Consider the following 22,992-nt stretch of genomic DNA (forward strand, 5'->3'; position numbering starts at 1 on the left):
ATCGGAGGAGTAGAAATATTAATAGTAGCAATGTGTTCCAAGTAGGCTTGTTGGACATCTCTGAACTTCTGGTGGTAATAAGCTAGCAGAGTCAAAATTTTGTTCATTTTGAGAAAAATCAGATGGTTACATGACCTAAGCAATTTTTTTTTTCCAAGAGGAAGATCTTCCGTCCACTGATTCACTCTCCAAGTGATAGCAATGGCCAGAGCCTAGTTGATCCAGAGCCAGGAGCTTTTTCTGGGTCTCCTACGTGGGTGCAGAGTCCCAAGACTTTAGGCCATCCTCAACTACCTTCCCAGGCCACAAGCAGGGAACTGGATGGGAAGCGGGGCAGCCAAGATTGGAACCAATGCCCCTATGGGATCCTGGCGTGTGCAAGGCTAAGACTTCAGCCACTAGGCTGTTGTGCCGGGCCCATGACTTAAACCTTTTGACAGAAGATACACCTAACTGGGTCAGCATTTGGCCTACTTGCCATGACAGCTGTAAGGACACTTGTGTGTACTAATTTCAAATTACCTGCCTTCCACCTCCTGTTCTGGCTCCTGACTCCAGCTGGAATACAGATTCTGGAAGGTAGCAGGGATGGCTCCCATACTTGAGTCTCTGTTGCTCAGGTGGGATTATGCGCCCTTTATCAACTGTTGCAGTTATCTGGAGAGTTCAGCAGTGAATGGGGTATCTCTTCTCTTCCTCCTTCTCTCTTTCAGTGCTTCTCAAAAAAAGTAATTAAAAAAAAACCCACTATGATTAAATGAAACACCAAAGGGTACAGAAAGGATGTGTCTGATACAACGATGTAAGAGATTTTTCACTGAAGCCTTAACTGTCAAGAGTTGACAGATATGTGGAGACAAAAGACTTTTTCTGCAGAAATATATTCTCACACAGGCTATGAACCCTGACATCACTTAGTATAAAGTTTTTATCAGATGAAATTCCATAGTTCAGAAATTCAGCACAGGGAGTCTGATGCTCTCAATGAAATTTTGATTGCCTCTCGAGACAGTACATAAAGCAAAATGCAAAAGCTCAATACCTATGGATTAGATTCCAGGAACAGCAATGTATTCTGAAATGCTTTCCTGGGACCTGGGAAACTTGCCTTTTAATACAGATTTATCTTTGTATAGGTTGCAAGTCATTCCCAATGACTTTGTTGGTAATATTTTCTTAATTCTAAGTTAACTAAAACATACATAATATAAAGTGATTTAGAGTCATGATGGCATTACTTTAAATGTAAGAGAAAAGTTTAGACTTTATAAAGTGTTGAAGAAAAGATATATATATTTAAATTTAATATGAAATGACAGGAGATGGTGCAATGGTATATCAGGCTAATCCTCAGCCTGCAGTAATAGCATCCGTTTGGGTACCAGTTCATGTCCCAGCTGCTCCAGTTCTGATCCAGTTCCCTGATTATGGCCTGGGAAAACAGCAGAGGATGCCTGAAGTCTTTGGACCCCTGTACCCAGGTGGGAGACATGGAAGAAACTCCTGGCTCCCAACTTCAGACCAGCCCAGCTCTGAACATTGTGGTCATTTGGGGAGTGAACCAACAGATGGAATATCTCTCTCTGTGACTCCCCTCTTTATAACTGACTTTCAAGTAAAATAAGTATTTTTAAAATGACAGGTCATAAAAGTGAATTATTGTTAAACCACAAGGCAAGTAATGCCGTCAAATTACAGATTAGGTAGTCATTTGGTCTGATGGCTTGGATGCTGGTTGGGAAAGCTGTATCCCAATTCAGCATATCTGGGTTGAGTTCCTGCTCCACTCCTGAGTCCAGCTTCTTGTTCATGTGCTCTCTGGGAGGAAGCAGGTGATAGCTCAAGTATTTGGGTCCCTGCTACCACGTGAGACAGTTGGATTGAGTTCCCCTCTCCCACCCTGAGTTTGGCCCACCTTTGGCCATTTTGGGCATTTGGGGAGTGAACCATCAATTGGGAGCACTTTCTCTCTCAATCTGTCAATCAGCTCATAAGACAACTTTTAAAAATTATTTTTAAAAAAGAATGAGAACATCCAAACTGTTGACAAATTTTGGGTATCAAAGACTTTCCAGAGATGGTTATTATGATAACCAACATGTATTGATAGCTTGATATATGTCAGACCCTGAACTATAAATCATTAAATACATTGCCTTATTATGATCCTTATAGCAACTCACATTTATAGTTACCATTATCATTTATATCTTATAGACAAGAATATTTGGCATAAAGTGTTTCATCTTAAGATATAGAAGTAGGGAGTAGATAAGACACTTGGAGACAAATGTGTTAGACTCCAAGCAAAATATTCTCAACCAGAGCCAATTCAGGATTACATCAAAGAGTTAATATTTAATTTTTTCAACAAGTTAGTGTACAAAAAGTATTTATCAGATTGCTCTGCCCTGACAGAGAGCCTAGGCAGGCTGAGGAGGTCAAGGATTGGAGCAATTAAGTAAGGAGACCAGGCATTGTATAAACACTGAAGAGACTAAGCCTTACCCTGGATGAGAGCTCATGGAGACCGAGTTCAAATATCTAAGGACCATACGTGAAAAACCAACCATATTTATACCTTGGGATTTGAGAATCACAGTCCTATGTCTCTGTATACAGAGTAAATGAGTATTCATCCACAAGAGGCAGTGTTTCCCGTCGCCAGATAAGGTCAAGTGATATGGATGCCATAGCAGAAATTCACAAGGCCTGTGCTCTTTAGTGTTCTTTTTATCTAAAATATTTAAGAGTTCAACAGTATTAACAGGAGATCAGTTTGAATTCAACTGAAAGAACAAGGAGGAGTTCCGGGAGTAGGCTGACTCTGTACCGACGTCTGGGAGAAGGAATGACACACATTTGTGAGCTGCCAACAGGTCAGACTGCCCTTAGTCATAGAGAAACCAGGAGACCCAGAACTAAACCTGAGTCCATGACCTTGTGAAAGTCAGCCCTTCTTGACTCCTTAGGGACCTCCTTCTCTCCCACCCTGGAAGTGTGATGGGGTCTCAGGCCTCCTGTTCCCAGCCTTTTCAGAGTCCAGATGGGCCACTCCTGTATCAAGCCTGCCCAAAATGGGCAGTTTGCCCTGTGGCCATTGAAGCAAATGTAGGAAAACAAACATTCTGCTCGATACCCTTATTTGGTGTCTGAGGAAGATTCACCAGAATGTGAAGACTGGACTTCTTCAGTAACATGTGGCGAAGAGGCAGGCCTGACAGCAAAGCTCTCAGTTCTAAGATACCAGATGTTTGCTCTTTTAAAGAAGCAGTGCTCTTTGGTGGGTGTACTATTAGATAGATCCCAGAAACTTCCTGGTTGTCCCAAACTTATAGAGATGACACATAGAGTTGCATTTTATCCTGAGTGACCAGGTTGAAGCCTTGAAACTTCCAATAGATGTGTGGTTTTTCTTTATCTGGGCTAAAACGGGGTACTAACCAGGTAGAGCAGCTGGTTTTGGCAAATTGAAGAAAGTTTCTTGACTTGCATTTCCTGGGGGAAACTTCCTGATGCCTCCTGCTGCTTTCTTACATGTTCCCTCGTGCCATTTTTCACTGAGTTTTAAACATAGGTGTTTCTTGTGTGACGTTAGACATAAAGGCAAGTCATAGTGAAGAACTTTAAAATGCAGTATTTTATCTTGAATATGTCTCTCACAGGCCCAAGTATGTAAACAGAGGGTTTATATAAAGAGTATTAGTAGCAAATGTTACAGATATGCATGATTTTCTCAATAAATGCATCTTTTTGGAAAACTGGTGTTGATGACTGCTTTGCCAGGAGACTTGCCTGGAGGCCAGGGCATTCAGTGCCTGAATGCTTGGAAAGTTACAGAGGCCCAGTCCTTAGAGCACTGCATCAGTAAGTGCTATGTGCTTATTCTCGACTCTTGGCTGAGGTGGGCAACGCTTTGTTTTTTGGTTTTCGGTTTTTTATTGCTTTTGGAAAGGGGAGTTATATCAGAATGACTGTGCTTTGCAGGATAAAAAGTCAAGATAAATTTCCTCAATATTTAAAATGAAAATGTGTTGGCTCAGAATCAGAAATACTTCTATTCTGACATTTTCACTGTGAGTGAAATGGAAATTTAAAGATATTTGCAACTATTCTTCAAATCATATTAATCAAAATACTTTAACATTTTGTATGAAGATGTGAATGTATCCTGACATAAGGAGATAGTCCCTTTTTTCCCCTAGCATACCTTTTGAAGATTAGATGAACTGTATCCAGTCTCGCTCCATAGAACACAAGTAGCTGATGGCCCATTAAGTCCCAATGGCTTACTGGAGCTTTCTCTGTCTTCTCCTCCTACTAAATAAGAAATACTCTTTTGGCAGAGAAAGCTATACAGTTGCTGCTAAAAAGCATTTATGAGGTTTCTTAAAAAGAGGAAAGCAGTCTTTAATAAAAGAAAGATTTTGTTTTCATTTTTGCTCTACCACTATCCCCAACCCCAGTTTTTAAACAGAACCTGTTATTTTGTTCTTTTGTTTGCCAGTTACTTGAGAGCTTGTGTTGTGGGAAAGTTCCAATTCAAAACATTTTTAAAAAGCATTCTTTCCTAAGGAACATAGTCTGACATTTCCATTTGTAAAGTGATCCCAGGGGAATTTAGACACTATGGAAGAACAAATATCGGGTCAGTTAGCAAGCTCTCAGACCGAAAACAGCACAATGAAGACTCCATGGAGCATACTGCCAGGCCAGCAACTTGAGTGGACCAACTCTGTAATCCAGGGTGCAGAGTAGCAGCCTTTGAACATGCTCAGTGTGGGGACCTAACGGGATTAGGAGTTTCCAAGACACAGGGTTCACTTAAGGCAGATTTCTCGGCAGTCACACACTTAATATTCGAGACTTTGACCACTCTTATGATTTATGGCATAAATTTTCAGGGTTTCCTCAGTCACGACTTTTGGCAGTATAATTTTTATTATCAAAACAATAGTGGTATCCTTGATAGGCTTATGAAAAGCAAAAAGGGATATCAGGTGAAAAACTAGATAAGTGTGTATAAAACATGGACTCGATATTCTAATATGGATTCATTAATAGTGGCAAATATTACAGAAATGTGCAAGATATTAGCAATGCAAGAAATTGGGTAAGTGTTGCAAAGGACATCTCTGTATGATCTTTATAACTTTTCTGTAGATCTAATCCTATTCCTTTTTGTTGTTGTTGTTTTCGATCTTATAACTTTATTTGGTTCTCATCCTTACTGACTGACTGTAGATTTTTGAAAGTGGTGACAGGTACACAGGCAACCAAAGTATAGAGCTTATTTAGCAAATTTTCATCCTCATTATGTTTTCTAGACAATCTCGTACAGATGCAGTATGGTGTGTTCCTTATTCCTTTGGCCCAGACAGCTTTATCAGTGCACACATCAGGAGTCTCCATCTCTTTCATGGCAAACTTCAGGATCTCTTTGAGCACCCAAGGAGTCCACTTCTTGAAGTCCTCTTCATGGATGCATTTGTGAATGTTGATGGTGTACCTGCAATGTTGCCGCCTCATTGATAGCAAAACAGTCCTTCTCGTTGCTCTTCCTTGCAGGAGCCATCTGTAGAATCTAAGCAGGAAAGAAAGAGTGTGGAGGACTGAGGGAAAGATAAAGCACCGTATCTAATTCTTTTCTAAACTAGTATTTTAAGACATACAGACTTAGAGAAAATCTGAAGTATGGAGAAGTAAACAGCATTAACAAAAGGTTTTGTATACATTCAGATACAGCTAAGTGTATATGATTTTAGGGGATACATACACATATTATTTCTTCATTTCCTTTGCCAAGTATTTCATATCATTATAATTGCCCCATAACATTCAATTATATGTAAATATAGCAGAATAAATTTACACAACCTCTTTCACTAGAATGTGACATCATGGCCTGCATATCATTATTATAAACAATTTCACAACTTAGCCACATGAATAAAACCTTGAGGGCAGGTATTGTGGCAAATTAAGCAGCCTCTTGGGACACTAGCATCTCATATCGGAACAGTAGTTCATGTTCTTCTTCTGACCCAGCTTCCTGCTAATGCATTCTGGGAGACAGCAGACGATGACTCAGATGCCTGGGTCCCTGCCAGCCCAGATGCAATTCTAAGCTCCTGGTTCCAGTCATATTTGCAGACATTTGAGTAGTAAACAGTGGATTGAATTAATCTATGTGTGTGTGTATTTCTTTTTACTTTTCAAGTGGCTGAAAATAAGTAGATAAAATGGAATTTGATCACATTCACTGTTACTCCCTCAGGAGTAACTTGTAGAAATAGTGTTCCTGGCTCAAAAGTTACAAAAATATGCGAACTTTCTAAATTATTGAAAGGTTTGATGTGCATGAATTGAGTTCTGTAGCAAGCTGAGATAATTATGTATGTGGAATTATATGAATAAGTGAATTTATAATAGGGAGTTATTGGGCTAGACCTTGTTATGTAAGAAGTTGAGACAACTGATTTAAAGGGTCTACATATTTATATCTATTGATTTATCTTGGAAACTTTGCTGAGAAGGAGTAGAGGTGGGGTAGGGAATCACTTATTTGTAAAGCTCTGTGCAGGCATGTGGAAAAGGGTGAGTAGATGCAGGTCAGTGCAGGCCTGGTAAGGAGAAGTACTCGAGAGACTGGAGCTCGTTGTATTCCTCTGAGTCCAAGGAGAAGCCTAAGATACCTCTGCCCAGGATTCAAGCCTGTCAGAGTTAGCACAGCTGAATGAGATCCTGCTGGTTAGGAATAGGTTCCTTTAAATGACCAGTCACAGAAATGGGACAGGCATCGATGGACCCTGCCACTTCAGGTGGGAATCTGTCTTGAAAGAAGGTACAGTGGCTCAAGATACAGGAAGGAGAAAACTAATACCACATTTGTGTCTTTTAGGCTGTAGCCAGCTGGTATCCTGTTTGGAGCAAATCAGTGTGAATCTTCCCATGTTCACAGGGACATTTGCATAGGTGCCTTGCACACCACACTGGCAGGTGATCACCAGCCCTTATAGACACAGCTCCTCTCCATACCTTTTAGGTAACTACACTCCAGACTGATGACCAGACCTGAGGCTCTCCTAATAGTACACTTTTTTTATGACCAAGAATGACAGCCTCAGTTATTAGCTTCTAAAAATTCCATTGCTGGAAGCAGACCTCACATCATTTCCTGTCAGTGCCCTGCCTTCAGGGAGTTTTGATAAATCCCATTCTAATCTTGCCACCTTCCATCATGAGGGACTATCAATATTAAATGGTGTTTCTCTGTTCAACTTTAGTGATTTGTGAATGTCATCTCTGTTGCTTTATTCCAATTTGATATTATTAACATTTTGTCTAGTTCCAAATATTCTTTCTATAAAATTTGAATGGCTTTTTCATGATATTTTGAATAGAGGTTCAAATATTAAATGGAGTGCCTCACTGAAGTCTAGTCCATAAATGGGGTTGATTTTCTGCAATAACTTGAGGAGTATCCCAGCATATACTGGATCTGCTGGCTGGAGCTCTGACCACCTACCTTGGCCCTGAGAATGTGGATTTAGAAACCTGAGGAGTGACAAAGAAGGGGGTGGGTCAAGAGTGCTGCCATGGGGTTTATCTTTGTGTTAGCAGTCTGTGAACACAGAATGCAACCTGAGCCTTTCCCCCATATGTGCATACTGTTGTGTGTAGATTTCCGGAACAATCCTCAGGAAGAGCACCTTTCTCTGAACAGCTCTCTGAGGGTAGCATCCCCTGTGAGGGAAGGTGTGTGGGAAGGCAAGCAGGTCCCAGGGGAGTGACACAGTGTCTTAAGTCATTGTATGTGAAACTGACAGCATATGAGGCTTGAGGCTTGGCTGCCCCACTTCCCTTCCAGCTCCCTGCTGATGTGCCTGGGAAGGCAACAGAACACAGCCCAAGTGCTCAGACTCCTGCCATCCATGTGGGAGACCTAGTTGGAGTTCCAGGCTTCTGGCCTCTGCCTGACCAATCACCAGCTGCTGAGGCCATTTGGGGAGTGAACCAGAAATGTAAAATATTCTCTTTCTCTCTCTCTGTAATCCTATCAAATAAATAAATCTTTTAAAAAATATCAATGTCAAAAGAATATAATAGTGTCTGAACAATCTCATTTTGTTTTGGATATTCATTGCAGCTTTAAGAAACACCCTTTTGGTAGATGACTATAGAAAGCGTTATGAAATGTGACGCATCTAACCTTTCAGATATCGGAATAGCACGACAGTGCTACTCTGCCAAGTAGCATCCTTGCCCTCTAGCTTTCCTTGTTCTCCCTTCTCGTCTCTTTAGGACTTGGATGTACAGAATTAGATTTACCATAATTGTTGGTTCCTGACATGTTCTTACCATTGAGCCCTACATGCCCACTTCTTTGTTTGTGGTCATTTTCAAGAAATTTTTTTCTATTAATAAATGAGAACTGGACTATTTCCAGGTTTTTGCTTGTATGTCTCTCCTTACCGCTGACTCTCACATATAGAGCCTGCATTCCCAGCACCAGATGGTAGAGAGTAGTGAATCATGTACCCAGACTCATATTGTTCCCTGAAGGCTTCCCAGCTACCACCTTTCCCATCCATCAGAGGTTTTCCCTCTGTGTGCATGTGAGACACTGAGCCTTAGATGGATAAACTTTCATTTTATCCATAGCATAGTGAACATGTGGATATGATCTACATATTTGTATGTCCCTGAGGTGTTAGAAATAGGATTAGCAATGAGAAAATGTCCAAGTCTTTGATCCTCTTCCTAGTTGCTGCATTTTTTGTAACGTCAGAAATGAATTCCTAGTGATTACTAGTAAGGAAACTTTCCACTGGTTTCCCTGGGGAATATTGTAAACAATATAGTGAATTAGGATGCCTATTTTTAGAGTGTTTTCCCAGTATCATTTAGCATGACTTAGAACATGAGAGTTCAGGAATGTCAGATCAGTCTTTGACTCAGACCCTGCGAGACGCTTTGCAGGTTGTCAAACCAAGTAATAGGAACAGATTCTTCATTTCATTGCTAAAGAGGAAGTATGCCAAGAGAATAAAAAGGAGCGCAAAACCAGATCACCTAAGCTTTACTCCTTTGTGAGTGGCAGATTGGGAGCTGACCGAGAGACACTTCCCATTGGGAGTTTGCTGCCCTGCCTTTACCCCTCAGGACCTGGCCTATACTTGTTTGGGGATTGGTATCTGCTTGGCTTTTTATTGTTCAGAGATGGCAGCTCCTGCCAACCAGGATCCTGTTTCTGTTTTGTAAAAGGAGTGCCTGGAGCACAGGGAAAGAAAGGCTATTTGAGGAATCAAACATTCAAGGGAGAAGAAGAAAATGGATTCTGTCCAATTGTTTGTACACTACTTCTGTGCTTTTCCTCATTTCTTCTTAAAATCATGAGTTGAAAGTGTAATGGAATTTCCATCAAGAAAACACATCTTGAGAGTCAGGTTAGATTAGATGTGAGCAAGGAAGTAAAAGTGTACCAAATGAGATCTTGGAGTCTGAATGAAAAGAAATATTGATCTTCAGCAGAGAGCTGGCCTGAAGCAGGGAAGAGGCCAAGAGATTTTGTAGGGTAAGGAGGAGAAAGATCAATAATGTTGAAATAGTATTTATGCCAGTATCAAAATGGATCACAGCAAACGCGTTAGAATATAGCACTCTTTATTCTTACTTTGTTCTTATCTTTTTTGTTTTGTTTTGTTTTGTTTTCAAAAGAATAATTCCCATTACCAATTTTCTTCTCCATATAATCAGCACCCATTTTATACTGGGCTGTGGAACTGACATAATTGTTGTGGCAAGAACCAACTTTACATAATCTTTTCTGTGCCATGTTATTAATTATTTAGTAAGAGTGATGAGCTAAGTAAATGGAAATTCCTTTCTTTTTCTTTCATGAAACTATTTTCTTTCCTACCTCAGTGACATGGCTCCAATAGTTTAAATTTACTGAGCTGTTAGAATTTTGGTTGTCCATATTTGTATGCTTTTGTAGAATTTCAATAGTCCTTCTTATGAGTATCAATTGAAATTAAAGGGGATATGTCCAGCAAGTTAGGTCAACCCTTGGAATGACTGCATCCTTTATTGGATTTCCTGACTCCTATTGAATTTTCAGCTGGTGAAAATGGGAAATGGTGAATGACGTTTCCAGTAAGTGACAACCTAGATAGAGTTTCTGATTCCTGGCTTCTGGCTGACCCATTGTGATCATTTGGGGAATGAAACAGTGTATCTCCCTTCCTCCATCCCTCTCCACCTTGCTACCTCTCCCTCTCTGGCTCTCACTCTCCCACACACACACTCTCTGTTTGTGTCTCTTTTCTTTTTTAAAAAAATCTGAGACTCATAGTTCATATTAAACACTGTATAATGAGAACTTTAGGTACTATGTGCTCCTAGAATCATTTGGTTTTGATCACGGTTTCATTGAAGTAAAAATAGTCATAACCAAAATAGCCTCTTACATCAGTACATTGTTCACTTGAATCTGTTCAAATAGATGCCAAATCACCTCTGAATGAGAAAGCAGCTATTGAATTTTAGTTAGGCTTAAGATTGACAAATGAAGATGAAGTATATTTTGGAGCTGAAAGCCCCAGGATTTCTTCAGAGGAAATTCAGGAGTTTAATAACAGGTCATTAGGTAGTTGAATTATTCTCTCAGGTGCCTGGTAGAATTGAGGACCACGTGTAAAATTTGTAGTCAACACAAAAACTTGGAGAACTTGGTATATGATAAACATAATATCTCAGCATTAAGGAAAATTGTCAATAAATGCTGTCAGAGCAAACTGAATCACTGTTTAAAGAAGCTAAAATTGAATGCATGCCTTATACCATGTTTCTTCATAAATTCTAAAATGAAGTATGTCAATATAAACAATTAAGAAAAATATGAAAAAATAAAAGGCAGGTTCCTCGGAGTGAAAAAGCACTTTAATTGTGATAGAAATGCCTGTAGCTATGGAAAAAGATTGATGACTATTTCTTAGGCACTTGATGAAACAAAAGTATCAAAATTTTATGGCATGAATCATAAATCAAAAGACAAATGACAATGTGGGAAAATATTCATATCACGAGGAGGTAACCTCCTACAGTTTGCATTTCTACTTCCAGATGGACTCCCAACCAAACTGTTGTATCTTGACAATAGGATGCTGGACTCTCTGCCATTGTTCATGTCCACAATGATGGACATATGACTGTTTATGAACAGCTATACTACAGTAGTAACATAGGGGAATTCAGTGCAGGGAAGGGGAATTGGGGAAGGGGTAAGGGAAATCACAGGCCTATGGAACTGCATCATAAAATAATAATAAAACATTTAAATTTTAAAAAGGATAGTAAATCCACCAAAATGCATAAGAAAATACTACCAACATAGTAGAGAAAATGGGTGATAAAACAGATGATTCACAAAAAGTTAAACACTAAATGGACTTTAAACATTAGCTCCCCTAATAGTGAGACAATGCAAAGTTAAAACTACTCTGAGATATAATTTCTCAGTTCTCAAATTAGCAGAAAAATGTAGCTTGGCTCTAGTGCACTATAATGCTAGTCTTGATGTGTTTGTGGAGAAATGGGAATTTCATGGATGCTGCGGGAGTGCATGATGTTACGATTCCTAGAAGGTTGACGGCAGGATTTGTTAACATTACAAGTGCATTTATTCTTTGACCCTGCAATCTGAACTACATCTGTAATTTTATTCTCGAGATACACTTGCAAGATTATTATACAATTCAGCATTACTTACAGTTGAAAGCAATCGGAAATAAATTACTATCCTTCAATGGGAGAGTGAATAAATAGTCCCTGTCAGTCCTTTGAAAAGAGCATATATGATGCAGCTTTCCAAGGAGGAATTTCTCTGTGAATTTGGATCATTTAATCCTGAATGTGTTCCTAGTAATATTATTATTAATGGTAAGTAAAAAAAAAAACTATAAAGTGTTCTTCCTTTTTTTGTAAGATGGTGGAAACAATGAACAGAAAGAAACCCTGTACAAAGTAGACAAGAGGGCAGGGGAGAGAGAAGGAATATAATAAATGGGTACAGAGTAGGGAATAAGATGTTAATATCTTTTTTCTGAACAATGTGGATGCACTGCCTAGGCAATGACAGCATTCATGGCTGGCTTTGAGGTTGTTAGATACAGATCATCATAAACTATCCATTCCATTCAATTAACAGATGTCCAACTGACTGCCTCTGGATGCCCTCTGCGTGGCCGGATATCTAATACATTCGGAGATGCTCATTGCTTTTTAACCATGCTATGTCAGTAACAGAATCCTACTTGCATGTCAGTCTATTATATAACTACAGACTGAATTGAACATCTCGAAGAAGCAATTTTGTGAGAAGGGAAGCCAAGATTAAAACCTCAAATACCTTGATAATTCCTGGCAAATAAGAAAATTTTGAGAAATCAACCAAATAGAATATCTTCACCTCATAACATCAGATGGCTAGGGCTAAATTATAGTGCCAGAATTCATTCACTTTCCATATGCATCTAGTTTACCATTGCTCTATTTTTTTTAATATTTTTAAGTATTACCTGTTGAAACTGTTGAAAATCCAATAAGTACCTTTGCATACCCAATTAAATGCCCAATTACCAATTTTTAGACTCTTGACTTAGATTTTAATGAAATGAACCTAGCCCTACAGCTAAATTGTTCAGAATTGTTCATGGATAGCAGATCTCAAGGCAAGCAACAGTCCAAATGTTATCTCTCTGTATCCTTCCCACAGTTTAAACAGAAACATGAGCACATCATTGCTGCTTCTGCATCCAACCCCACTGTGCAAGGTATAACTGTGAGTGCCCTTTTATAAAGAGGAACAAGACTGAGAGAAGCCTTCATTGTCAGAGCCTGTCTGGGGATACAGGAATCATTTCCTCTTCAAGAAAATAATAATGCCTTCATGTAAAGGCCAGGAAACAAGACCTGGAAGCTCGGGATTCTGCTTTTGAATATGAATACATATTCAACAAGATTACTTCCTAAACTTCTAGTCTGAGCCTAGAGGAGTATCCAGGATTCATGTCCAGGATCTGAGTTGTCCTAAGATTCATCCCAGGTCAAAACAATACAAAAGAAATCAGTTGCTCCCTGATGGGCATCATATCTTTTTTTAAAAAAAGATTTATTTTTATTGCAAAGTCAGTTATATAGAGAGGAAGAGAGATAGAAAGATCTTCCGTCCAATGATTCACTTCCCAAGTGAGCGCAACAGCTGGTGCTGTGCCCGTCCGGAGCCAGGAGCCAGGAGCCAGGAACCACCTCCAGGGCTCCCACATAGATGCAGGATCCCAAGGCTTTGGGCTGTCCTTAACTGCCTTCCCAGGTCACAAGCAGAGAGCTAGATGGGAAGTGGAGCTGCTGGGATTAGAACCAGCGCCCATATGGGATCCCGGTATGTTCAAGGCGAGGACTTTTAGCCGCTAGGCCCGGATTCATATCTCTGTTTGTGAACCAGCCCTTTCTGCTTAGCAGGGACATCTTTGTAGTTATGAAGCCCAAGGATGGTTGGAGTTAGGTCTGCTTTGTTTCTCTTTCTTTGATCTGTGTAGGCCTTACCCATCTTGCTGGTTGCCACTCTGACGCTGATCATGCCTTGTCTCACGCCCCCTCTGTATTCAACATGTGATCTCTCCATCCTCCAAATGCCTGACTGTGCTCCTGGTAGTAAGCTAATACATCAGGTGTTTGTCCTAGTGTGCCTGTGACTTAGCACTTAGGAACTGGTTGTTTCTCTTCTGGAAGGCATGTGCTCCGAGGAGTAGGGCTGTCCTTAGATTGCCTCAGTCACCCCATAACTGTCTCTGCTTCTGAACTCAAACCCTCTCCTCTCGTGCGTCTCTTCTTCAGCGTGCACACAGCAAAGAGTTGTTGAATGAAGACTATTTGTGCCTTCAGATGTTTCCAGAATAAAAGGGTAGTCACACTGCTTTATGATCCAAGTGTTGACAATTTAAATTCCTCTTAAGTGAGACAGAAAATTTACATAAACTTCTCATATTCAGTTACAATTCCCTCCAGGAGAATTTTGGAAAGTTATGATCATCACAGTGTACCACTCCCAACAGAACAGCTTTCCTTTCCTGCCAAAAGACCTCACCACAACCCCTACCCTGCCCCCGCATCCTTCCACAGTCATACACAGGGAAGCAGCAGGACTGGCCATCTCTTTAAGAATCTTATTGGGTATAAGGAATTGAAGATAAGTCTTGTGTATTAGATCTTTTCTAATGACTAGATATTTTGCATATTCTTTTATTTGGAAATGTCACTCTCACTATTTTTACCTAATGTAATTTTCTGTGTTTGTTGCAGATTTTGTTAGTGAGATATCTAGGTCTGAGAGAAGTGTGTCACAGTACGCAGTGTGCATTTATGTGACTCGAACTGTAGAATATTAAAACTGGAAGGGGCTCATAGTGTCCTCCCACACATGATCAAAACGAGACCAGACGGCAAAAGAACACATCTGAAACACCCACAGATGGGTAGGCAGGACCCCACCCACTGGCTCCTGTTAATGTTCTCCCTCTCTGATGCCTGTTCCCCAACGGAATCATGGCTGTGAGTCAGCTGCACTCCAATGTTGATGGGTACAAGGCTCATTCCCCTGAGACACAAGGTTGCTTTGGGTGAGAGGTAAGCTTTGTTTTCAGACCAACTCTTATATCTCACATGCAGGAAAGCATGTGTGAGGTACTATAGAGTGATTTGATACCAGAAACACTGGCCTCTGCTGTCCACTCACTTGAATGAGCTTGTTCCACTGACAGGGATCGAGGAGAGCAGTCATCTACAGTTCCTTTAAAGAGCCTATATAGAGTGTTTGAATCCAGTGCAAAGGGGGCATTTCTAAGGCTCCCAGCAGGAATATTTTATGTCTTCTCATGCACATTTCCTCCTAGTTTGTGGTCTCATCAAATAGCATAGCTCAAAAAGTGTTTAATTAGCTTCACCATTCAAATTAAGATGACCTTCCTCCTATCAAAACATATGAACCGTTACAGCTTTCTGCTTGACATAGACTTTGGTGAGCAGCGCTCATTTTTATTAGGATACAATTTGGATGCGGTCTTTATCAGGAGCCTTTCAAATGCTGTGGCTAAGAAGGGATGGATATGGGTCAAGTTAAAAAAAATGTACGAAGGAATGAAGAGACGCTAATAAAAGGCCAAATATGAGTTTTGAAAGTTCCAGAAGGTACAGAAAAAGAAGCTGGGTTTAAAGAAGTATTTAATGAAATAATAAAGCAAAACTTCCAAAAAAAAAAAGAAGGGATGGATAGTACAGACTCTATAGCATAATGAGGTTTGCATCTGTGGGTAGCACTGGGGCAACAGGCTTTCAACATTTCTTTTTTCAAGTATCTGTACAACACTCTATGGAAATGTTGGCTAGGATTGGGGGCCAATAGTATAATAAATTCCAATATACTATAGCTCTGAAACCCGGGCATAAACATTAGACATCTGTAACTCACAACTCAGATGCCCTCTTGCCTCGCTCACCCTCAATTCAGACTTCTGGCTTGGAAATCCTCCTTGCACCTCCAAGAAAGGAGGCAGGAAGTGAGCAGTCTACCAACAACAGAGCCAGTGAATCTCCCTAACCCTGTCTCTTTAACAATTGTGATACCTTAAGATTTGTTAAGTTCACGTTTAGAGTGCTCAGTATATTCTAATTGTTATTTGAGGTCCTACAGGTACTTCCCTTATCTCATTTATTGAGCGGTAGAATTGGCCATGGAAGTCTTCTGCACCTACACCAAAATCAGGCACCTTGTCTGTGTGGAGTGAATGTTGCAGTGGGTGGGCTGTTTGATTTGTGTTGGGAACAGGCTGTGCGCAGGAGTTTCAGCCGATACCATTGTATCTGTTATCTTTGGACTCTGTCCCTGTGTTCTTCCTCCACACCCTCATTGTTCCCATCAGTCAGGGAAGAATGGACCAGGGCATGGACTTTCATCTGCAAAATGAATCTCCTTACAGAAGAGACCCTAGCAGAAGGGAGAAAGTTGCTGATTCTGGTCCAGCACAAAAGAGGAAAAACAAACACCACATGCAGAAGGCAGTGACCTTTGCTGTGCTTCCTACCGTGGGGACATCATGATGGCTTCAGTCCCAAGATAGAAGGCATTGTTTTCATTGCCCCTTTCGTTAGAATCCCCAGCCGGTAGTACTGTGGCCATTGCAGTCTTCACTTGACATGCAGCTTTTTCAGCATGTACCCCTCTTGCATCTGAGAGAGGCAGATGTATTTCCTTTTTCCTTTCTAAAGGACTCAATTTCTCCTTTTTCTTCAAATCTCTTTTTAGAACTTACCTTCCTCTAAAACTATCCCATCTCTTCTGGCCTGTGGAACGCTGTGTCAACAGGGAAATACAACTACTATTTCTCCTTGATTTTTTTTGGTTCATCTAAATGTGACTTGAAAACCCTGGAGATGAAGGGACCATATCTTATTTTTCCTATAGTAACAAAACACTCATAAACAACCAAATCCTATCGCAGTTTTACAAGGAAACATTTTCATTTGCAGGAACCTAATGCATGGTGATTTTAGAGTTTTTGATGATTGATCATAACTTTGGCCAAAGCTTTCTTTGCATCACCTGTGGGAGAAGGAAATGTTTCCTGAGCAGATGAACAGAGTGAATCAGATGTCCCAAGAAAACCAGTTTACACTAATAAATTAAAAATGAAAAACAAAAACAAAACTTGGCAACTCAGGATCAATCATTTGCTTGCAAACAGTGTCTTTCCCTTGTGTTTATATAGTCATATTCAGTACAATAATACCCAAACCAACTGTTGCACAGAAATGCCTCCATACATTTTAGGAAAAGGAGAGAGAGTGGCTGAGTTGGTGAGGACAGTCTTATGCCATGGGGAGAGTTTGGAGATTGGCCTGTAAAGGATAGACATACTGTAGGTTTTCACCTGGTGCTGATGGAGGTTCCTCAGCTGAGTAGTCATAGGAGTAGGCAATAGGATAAACTACAATGCATGCATAGTTCCAGGTGTACTTTGGCACATCTAGATGTCAAATCCCTGGTGGTAATGTCTACCATGATAGTAGAAAGTGAGATAGGATAGATGTGGCCACCTGGGCATCCAATATCCAGGGTATTATGATGATCCACCGTATAGCATCACTTAAAGAATTATGTTTAGAATTAAATCCTAGGGGGGAAAAAAACCCTGTAATTCAGATCTGAATTATTGGAGCCTCAGACTGACTTTACCTATCGGGACAACATGTTCTCTATAAGACACGGACAGCAGTGGTGAGGACACAGACCATTTACACTGACTTCTTTCTACTTGTGAAACACTCTGCTTTAAAAAGAAAAAAGAACTGCTAGCACAGTCCAAGAGGAATGCAGATCAGTCTGGTGCTGGATGTAAATTTGGCATGCTGTGTTTGGCATTTGGAGAATGTATTTCTTAACTATTCTTCTTAGACCTTCTCTGTGCCCGATAAGGGAACATGGAGAGCTCAGCCAGTCATTGCAAGACAACACATGTAGTGGTGATTTGGTAGGGAGGTGGAATGATAAAAGGAGTAGGTAGAATAGAATCAGCCAGGAAGATTTCAACATGGAGGAAACAAGAGGCCATTTACATAACAGCTTTCAAGGTTGTGAAAATATAAACAAAGGCAACTAAAAATCACAACCTGAAAGAAGTTTCTTGTAATATCGCTTAGTTATGAAGTGAATGGTAGATAAATTTTGAGGTAAAAGAACAAGAAACATCTATTTTATGGAGATTAGAAGTTAATATACCCAAGGCAAGACATGAAGTAGAGAAGAAACCTCCTGAGAAATATTCGAGCTCTTTGATTCTTTATTATCATGATTATATAGGCAGAAGTGCAAACCGTATTTGTAAAATCAGTTAAATGAACATTAATTATAAGAAATTGGTAAAATAAACTGAAGAATGTCAGCTTTTGTATTTAAAAATGAAAATATTGCTTTAGAAGGAGCCAATGGGAGTCATAATTTTTTCATATCTTTTTAATCTAAGGACTTTATATATTTGGCCCCCTATTCAGTCTAGCTTTAGGACTAGTATAAATTGTCTTTGAGATGCAGAGGTAGCAATTTCCAGCCCAAATTTCAGACAAGCTAATCTAAAATGTGAGGCCCAGTATAGGCCCACATACTGACATGCATTGGCTTCTTTATTCTCTGATTGGTACATACGTTTTCTATGCCAAACGCTGTACTTTTTGCCTATCATGTCCTTCCCCTGCCAGTGATAGACACACAGCAACAAACAGTAAAACTGAAGAACTCAGCCAATGGTATAGACACCGAAAGGTTGGAGAAGCACTTAGCTACATCCCCAAGCTCCTGAATTTGATGACTATCTTTGGTGTTCACGGAAAGCAGCTACTGTTCACTTCATCATGGATGAAGAGCTGAGTGTGAAGACTGCCCTGACTTTGATGGCCTCATCAGAATAGTCTCTAGTCTCTCTAAGTTTGAAACAGGGAAAGATACCAAGGGACAAGCAAACAGAAGCTTGCAGGCATCATGATTAGCAGCAGGGTGTGGGGAAGAGGTAAGATATAAGCCTAGATCATTGCACCTCATCTCCTGAAGACCCTTTGTCCTCCAATTATGTTGGGATTTATGTGGATATTGTCAGCAGGGAGCAGATAAAGCTCAGTGGCTCCCCAGTCGCCCAGCACTACAGGATCAGGCGTTTGATTTCTGTTGTTCTAAATCTTCATCAAGGCTGTGCAGTGGAGAGACTCCAGGGATTTTTCTTTGGAAGAAGTCATTTCACACAAGTGGCATCATTTAGTTAAGTAATGATTCCTAGGCTGCTGCATAAATACTAATGAAGTGCATAATAACAACTTATGCCACCTTGGATTTGCAGCAGGAGTCACCGGAGACACAGACTTTGTGTATGAGAGAAGCTGCTCTTTACCATGTGGCAGGATTTGGGAGTCAGGTGTGCTTATTGATTCTCTCCATGTTCTTCCTGACTTTGCCTTGAATGACCCTAGATGAAAACAGAAAACTAGAGACACCACTAGAAGAGAAAATGGGGTAGGTGAGGTGTTTCCCATGACAGCCATCAGAAAAACAGCAATCACTTGGGTTTTTTTTTTTTTTACAGGAATGAAGATGTCATGGGATGCATATTTGAGTGAGAACTGTGATTAGGGCACCCTATAAAGCACCTTGAAGAATGTAGAGATATTTATTATCTGGTACATGAGACAACACAAAGAAATATAAATACAAATACAAGTCACACTGAGCATTATTCTGACTTGCACAAAAAGTGATGCTCAAAACACAGAGGCCTGTGATAAACTGAGCATTGAGATACAAAAATAATTGGGACCCTAAGAATTTCCACTGGAATATGGGGGGCTATGGGAAGTGTCTCCACTCCTACCATCTGGGCTAAATCATTGCTCTGATCCTTCTGCACTGTTGCAGTAGAAGTTCCAGAAGGCTTTCCCTACTTTGCACATTCCTGCAACAACCTATCTGCCCTACAACGACTGGATTTTTTTTAAATGAAAAATCAGATCCCATTATGTCATTGCTTCATATTACATAGCTAGGCAAATCAAAAATTTCATGATATATGCTTTATTTGGCCTCTAATCTCAATCATTCTTTTCGGTATTTTTTAAGGTTTGTTTTGTTTACTTGAAAGAGTTAGAGAGAGAGAATCTTCATCCACTGGTTTCCAAGCCAGAAGTCTGCAATTTCATCTGATCTCCCGCATAACTGGCAGGGGCCAAGCACTTGAGCCATTCATTTTCTGCTGCTTTCCCTGGTTCATTAGGGAGCTGGATTGGAAGTGGAACAGCCAGGTCCCAATCTGGTGACCATACAAAATGCATTGCAGGTGACAACTTAATTCGTTATACGGTGTCAGCCCCAGTTTCCTGTCATTGTGCTGTTATCTGGGTCTTCTTGCTCTTCCTTGAATCTGTCAAGCTCTTTTCCACTTTTTGGCCCATGTTACTGACTGTTGTGCCCCAATGGCTTATTATAGCCAAAGACTGTTTTGGTGTTTCTTTAGAAAACAGAGCCTGTAGAATATATGTATATTTCCTGTAGATATATCCTATCTATCCATCTATATCTCTTTACCAATATGGAGATTGATTACTGTGATCCGCCATCTACAAGCTGGAAATCAGGAAGGTTAGTGGTAAAATTCGGTTGGAGTCCCAAAGTCTCAAAAATCAAGGGAACTGATGGTGAAAATCCATCTAGAGGCTGGAAAAGATGAAATTACTCTGTCTCAGCTTAAACAGTGAGGTAGGAGAAAAGGAGAGACTGCTTCATTCCTCTGCCCTTTGTTATGTTGGATCCTCAAAGGGTTAGATGAAGCCCAGGAGAAGGTCCTTTTGCTAAGTCCCATGACTGAAAAGCGTTGTGTGTATGTGTGTGTGTGTGTGTGTGTGTGTGTGTGTGTGTGTTTTAAATCAGGAAACGCCCTCACAGATATACTCAGAAGCAGTGCTTAAGTTGGCTACCTCTTGGTGCAGTGCTGTTGACTTATAGCCATTGCATGGTTTGTTTTCACAAGGCAAATGAGGAAGGAAGAGAAAGCCGGTGGGTCTTATACTTAAGGAGGTGTTATAATGTTCCTAGGGCAGTTTCTGGAGGCTCTCAGGAGACAGAACAGATCTGTGGAGGAGTGAGAGGGTAGAGAAGCAGCAAAGGATGAAACACATATCACTGTCTCACCACCAGGTTTCTCATGAGGATTTGAGGGCTGGTTTTGCCAATTAAAGATTCTCCTAATATGCTAAACCTGCACATAAGCAAATGCAGCAAGTCTGGGCGGTGGCTTGAATATAGCTTATTTCCCTCAAAAACTCATATTGCCATTTCATCATTGTGAAATATTAAGAGGTGGGTTAATGGGTTTTCTCAAGAACATGTCTGCTATAATGCCAGTTTGCCTCGATCGCTCATATGCTCTGTCTCTTAATGTGAGAGACCCTGCATTTCCCTGGGGACTGTGCCAGCAAGAATGCTATCCTAGGTGCAGCATTGCTGAATTTTGGACCAGAGCAGTGGGCCAAAATAGATCATTTCTCTATTATAAGGTTGACCAAACACAGTATCATGTTATTGGCAACAGAAAATAGAGACAATCTAAAGAGAGAAAGAGAAACTTCATATAAAATGAGGAGTAATTGATGAAGAAAGATTCCCAAAGAGAACATGCAGGAATCAGACCATGAACCCAAGCAGATAATTTAACAAATAAGAAATAAGATGTGGTGTCAATTCTGTGGGTAGATTTTTGCAAAATCAAGTGTCAAGAATTGCAGTAAATAAACTCACTTTGAAGACTGTATGCTATTTCTTCACGCCCTGGGAGATATGTGATTCTGTGCCTGACACAATGCCCTGGGACGGAGGAAGGTGATGTGCTGAGATACACATGTCCAGCTTAGGAATTACAGATTCCCTGACAGTGAAATTCATAGCATAACAGCCAGGAAATTCTCAACCCCTGTTGTTGCTGTTATTATCAAACTACTTTTTGTTACTATGTAACTTATCTCTCTGTGAGATACACAACTCTTCAGTGTACTTTCCAGTGAGTTTCCTATGTTCAAACCCATGTAAGTATGCCTCATATGTATACAGCCCTTCTAGTACTCCAGAAAGCCCCCGTCTGCCTTAATCAACAGTAATCTAAACTTTCATTGTGTAAACACTTACTGAGTTAGCACCACAATAAAATGAACAGAGGACCACCTGTTAGCTCAAAGGTTTCCGTCTTTCCTTTGGTAGTAGGATGCATCACAACCCCTTTTTGGCCCTCAACAAGCCTGCATTGTAACCACCATGGGCGTAGCTTTCTTTCCTATGCATTGTCATAGCTGATAAGTCTATACAAGGGGAAGCCTACACTTTAGACTCCTTCTGGGTCTGCCTTCTTTCCCTCAACATTATTTTGAGTCACCTATATCATTGTGTATATCAATATTTTATTCGTTTTCATTTGCTTAGATGTAGTCTCTATGTAGATATGCCACAATTTATTCATTCGTGTGATGAAGGTCTGGGTTGTTTCTAGCTTTAGACTATTGCAAGTAAAGCTTTTCTTAATGTTTGCATACAAGCAAATACTTGTTATGATAATTCTTTCTAATTTTGTTTTTAAATTATCTTAGAGTGGTTTTAACTTGGATTTTTCTGATGACAAATAATATTGAATGTTTTTCTTGCTTTTTTTCCAGCCACATCTGCTTTATTGCTTTTGTTTAGCAATTTGGCTTACTTTTTTATTTGGATTGTTTTTTCTGTTAAATATTGAGAGTTTTAGACAAATTTCCTTGGTACCAGTTGTTTATTAGACAATAGATTTGCAAATATCCTCCTCATTCATGGCTTGTGTTTTTACTCTAAAAGCTTTACTTTTGGTGACATTCTACTTAATTTTATTCTTTCATGAATTATGCTTTCAGTGCCGTATGTAAAAATTCTGTTCCTAGCCCAGGGTCATAGCTACCTGCTTCTAAAATATGTAAAACTTTAGACCTTTATTTGTAGCTGTGTCATCCATTTTCACTTACATTTTGAAATGTTTTTGTTGTTAACCTTTGATTGCTCGGGCAGGAGGGCAGAGCAAGCACTCATCTACATTGGAAATAGTAACAAGGTTACAAGTTCTAGATCATAATATGTGCGCACATTTAGCTTTTGTAAGTATTCTCTAGCATTTACCAAAATAAATTCAGCTAATTTTAATTGTAGCTACATTCACTAAAGCAGTTGCCCTTAGTTCATACTAGAATTTGCGACTGAATTTTATTTCCTAGTTTAACACAGTGAAGAGCAAAGGTGATAGATTCCTAGTGGCTTCATTCCCTTTCTTTTAAAAGCTCAGTAATGTAGACCCCATTTAAAATGCATAATTAAAGTATGAAGTGGAA

At 40.0% G+C, this 22,992-nt stretch overlaps 1 protein-coding gene and 1 pseudogene across 4 annotated transcripts in view; one reads left to right on the forward strand and one right to left on the reverse strand.

Annotated features, from left to right (window-relative positions):
• STXBP6 (syntaxin binding protein 6) overlaps nucleotides 1-22,992 on the forward strand; it is a 235,146-nt gene that overhangs the window by 141,619 nt on the left and 70,535 nt on the right. The gene's annotated exons all lie outside the window — the stretch shown is intronic.
• LOC121148646 lies at nucleotides 5,085-5,575 on the reverse strand (annotated as a pseudogene).

The sequence above is a fragment of the Ochotona curzoniae genome, unplaced genomic scaffold (genome assembly GCF_017591425.1).
Source record: "Ochotona curzoniae isolate NIBS_2020 unplaced genomic scaffold, NIBS_Ocur_1.0 scaffold_4701, whole genome shotgun sequence".
Taxonomy (NCBI): Eukaryota; Metazoa; Chordata; class Mammalia; order Lagomorpha; family Ochotonidae; genus Ochotona; species Ochotona curzoniae.